Consider the following 3,753-nt stretch of genomic DNA (forward strand, 5'->3'; position numbering starts at 1 on the left):
AGGGCCCTTCCTCGAGCTCTGGAAGAAGTGAGCTGACCAGAAACCCTTTATTACGGCCACGGCATTGATGTTGACTTTGAGGTCAGTCCATCTCCTCAAGGAGTGTCCAGTAGTGGAGACCAGGTTCTCACACATGAACTTGTAGAGTCAGGCTCTGAGTGTGGTGCTGGGCAGACAGGGGCGGACGCAGGCAACCCCCAGCGACGTCACAGCCCGGTCAGGAAGACATGAGACAGCTTCACAACCTGCTCTGGCACCTGACAGCTGTGGTAAGTGCGAGGCACCATGGGAAAGATATATTCTTCCATCTGCAGAGACACGGAGGAAGCTGGAAATAGGGTGACATTTGACCTGAGCTGGAGGACTAGGGTCATATTTAGTGGGGTTATTTTTTTTTTAATGTTTATTTTTGAGACAGAGAGAGACATAGTGTGAGCAGGGGAGGGGCAGAGAGAGAGGGAGACACAGACTCTGAAGCAGCTCCAGGCTCCGAGCTGTCAGCACAGAGCCCGACGTGAGGTTTGAAGTCACGAACCGTGAGATCATGACCTGAGCCGAAGTCGGACACTTAACCGACTGAGCCCCCCAGGTGCCCCTTAATGGGTTTAACTGTGAGCACTTGGGCCCCCAGCCCCATTGCCAAGGCACTGATGTAGGAGAGAGACTTGTAGGAATAATAAAGACACCAAGTGTGGGGGTTGGAAGGTGAAGTGCAACCAGGTCATACCCAGTCTTGAACACCCAGCCCAAGTTTTTGGCTTTTACTCTGTGAACAGTGGGAGCTATCGAAGGTTTTACACCAGGGGAGTAACACGATTAGAGCTCTGGGTTTGAGTGGAAATTGCCGGTATTGTGGAGAATAGATTCACATGGGAAGAAGCCAGACTCAGACCAGGTGGACGTCGGTCTCCCCAGCACTAACCTAAGAGCGGGGTTGTCTGGAGATCCCAGTGAGTCTGTTCACGTGAAGAGGCTTTCTAAGTGTTGAAACGTCCGAGAATGCTAATGCAGCGTGCATTCTGAGAACCAGAACTACACTGATTTAGAAAATCAATTAATCTAGAAGTGTTACAGAGACAGTGAGACACGACTATGTACAGAGTCCAGCCTGGAAGAAGTGACAGACGGACGCTAGCGGATGCTGGACCAGGGTGGGCCCCGTAATTCACACACGCAGGCAGGAGCGGAAAATGGCTCACCCGGTTTAGAAAATTGGAAGGCAATTGCCTAAAAATTAGCAGTTTAAAAATTGTAAGGCCTATTCTGTGACCAGCAAGTCCACCTTCTGGTGTTTGTCAAAGAGAAACAAATATGCCAGCGTCCTTAGCTTCCTGCGTGGTGGGCCCCAAACTAGAAGTAGCCGAGGTGTCAGAGCAGAGCAGACAGACCTAGAGACACGCCCTGGTGCCCCCACGAAACGGAATACCGCTCAGCAATGGAAGGGAAGCCACCACAAATCTGCGTAACAAAACAGATCCACGTCAGAGTCAAAATGCAAAGGAAACAGAGGCAGACAAAAAGTAACACATGGTATGATTCTGGTTACGTGAACTTCTAAATTTTTTAATGTTTTTATTTATTTTTGAGAAAGAGAGAGAGCAAGCAGGGGACGGTCAGAGAGAGAGGGAGACACAGAATCTGAAGCAGCTCCAGGTTCTGAGCTGTCAGCACAGAGCCCGACGCGAGGCTCGAACCCACGAACCGGGAGGTCATGACCTGAGCCGAAGTCAGACGCTTAACTGACTGAGACCCCCCAGGCGCCCCCCAAGTTATGTGAACTTCTGAAATGGGCAAAGCTAACATGTAGTGAAGGAATCTGAACAGTTGTTGGGGGTGGGGAGGTGGCTGGGAAGGGTCGTAAGGGAGCTTCCTGGTGAAGGTTCTTTATCCCAGGTCGGGCACGCGTTGATCCAAACTGCTCAAACCTTGCACTTAAGGTCTGCACTCTCCATTCTGCGTGTGTTAAAAATCAAATTTTAATTGTGCAGCCCCAAATCTCTGACCTGCCCTCTCCGTGACCAGCAGAGAAAACTCCATTTTAAATGGTTCAGGTGATTAGGTCAGGCCCACCTGGATACTGTCCTCATCTTCTGGGCAGCTGTGTTGTGTAACGTTATGTCACCCATCAGATTCGTGCCCCTCGGGCTTAGGGGGGCTCGCACACCGGGCCTGACTCGCTTCTCTGCTGCGTAACTAGGGGGAGACCACGGATCCTCAGCCACATTTAGCTCCAAGCCTAATACGCTGTGTGTGCATGTGTGCATGTGTGTGCGTGTGTGAAGAGGAGACTGACAGCCTCACACATCTGTACCTAGTAGTAAGCATTTCTGCCGGTATCTTACTCAGATTTTATATGTTTACATAACGGATACATTCTACATACAAAAATAGGCTCTATGGTGCACGAACAGCGTGTGGGGACCCTCCCCGCGCGGGTAACCTTCCAGTGCCGGGGGACGCCTCTGAGCTGTGCGCCAACAGCCGCGTGTGGACTGTTATGCCGAGTGTGCATCACCCACACGGCAGGAGGGGAGCCGTGTGCCGCAGACGGCCGTGTCGGCGTGTGCAGACCCGCGTGGTCAGGGACGGGAGCCCGAGTCTAGCTCCAGCTTCCACACTAAGTGACTGTCGCTTGGGGCAAGTCCCATCCCCTCTCCAGCCTCCGTTTCTTCGTTTATTAAATGAGACAATTGGTCCTTCCTGCCTCCCGAGCCCCCTTGCAGCCCCGAGTCCGGGTGTGTAAGGACAGGGCTGAGATGCNGAAGCTCCAGCATCAGTGACAGACATGAGGTCTCTGGGTCGTGTCGCCCGGGGATGCGGAGAAGGGGTGGCCGCGTGAAAACAGACCCCTCCGTGCTCTCCGCCGAACTTCCTGTGCAAGTAAAGACGACTCAGCCTCTCGGGAAGCGGGAGAAACTTTAAACCTAACCCTCTAGCACGTTCCTGGCCAGAAGGGATGCACGGAATCCTCCTTTGGATCAAATCGTGTTGCAAACCAAAGGGATGCCCCTCACGGCGTATATTTATCTTCAGACGGGGTGGGGCGTCGAGGCTGCAGCTGTGGCTTCTGGATCGGGGTGCTCCCCAGCACAGGGGCCGGGGCTGCTGCCCCCCGCCCCCCACACACCCCCGCCTTCGGGCTCAGCTGAGGGGGCCCCCGGGACACCGTCAGCGGGCCAGGCTTCCTCAGCCTCCGTGCGCCCCCCGCCGCCGCAGTGCAGCCTGTTGCAAAGCTGTCCCCACCCACGGCCTCCTGGGGGCCCTCTGTCACCCGGGGTTTGTTGGGAAGCTATTACTGTCCCATTTCAGTCTCAGAGCGCCTGTGTGTGGCTCCTGAGTTGGTGACAGAGGCCAGCACCTGCCCGCCTCCACTGACCGGCCACATCAGAAGAGCTGGAAATTCATGCCAGAAGGTGCCAGATGGAAAGGTGTCCCCTCGATGGGGCAAGTGGGAGCCAGCTGGTGACCCTCAACCCCCGAGAGGGACCCAGGTCCTGTGGGCGCAGGTGGCCGCCCCAGGCTGGCCGGGATGCGGAGCGAGGGCAGGAGAGGCCGTGGGGACGATGGGTGAGGGCAGGCCGCTCTTTCCACAGACCAGCTGGGGTGGGAGGGGCGTGGTGTGCGCTCCGCGGAGGGGCTCTGGCTCCTTACGAGCGGGAGGGCGAAGCCCACAGCACAGGGTCGCTGCCACTACAGAGAGAAAGGCAGGGGCTGGGGCGGGGGGAGGAGGGCCTCCCCCCTCTGCCCAGGGTG

General features: G+C 55.8%; 1 protein-coding gene across 1 annotated transcript in view; it reads left to right on the forward strand.

Moving 5' to 3' along the window:
* The window catches only part of RASGRF1 (Ras protein specific guanine nucleotide releasing factor 1), a 91,702-nt gene that overhangs the window by 24,232 nt on the left and 63,717 nt on the right, over positions 1 to 3,753 (forward strand). The window lies entirely within an intron of this gene.

This window comes from Crocuta crocuta, unplaced genomic scaffold (assembly GCF_008692635.1).
Source record: "Crocuta crocuta isolate KB4526 unplaced genomic scaffold, BGI_CrCroc_1.0 scaffold7, whole genome shotgun sequence".
Taxonomy (NCBI): domain Eukaryota; kingdom Metazoa; phylum Chordata; class Mammalia; order Carnivora; family Hyaenidae; genus Crocuta; species Crocuta crocuta.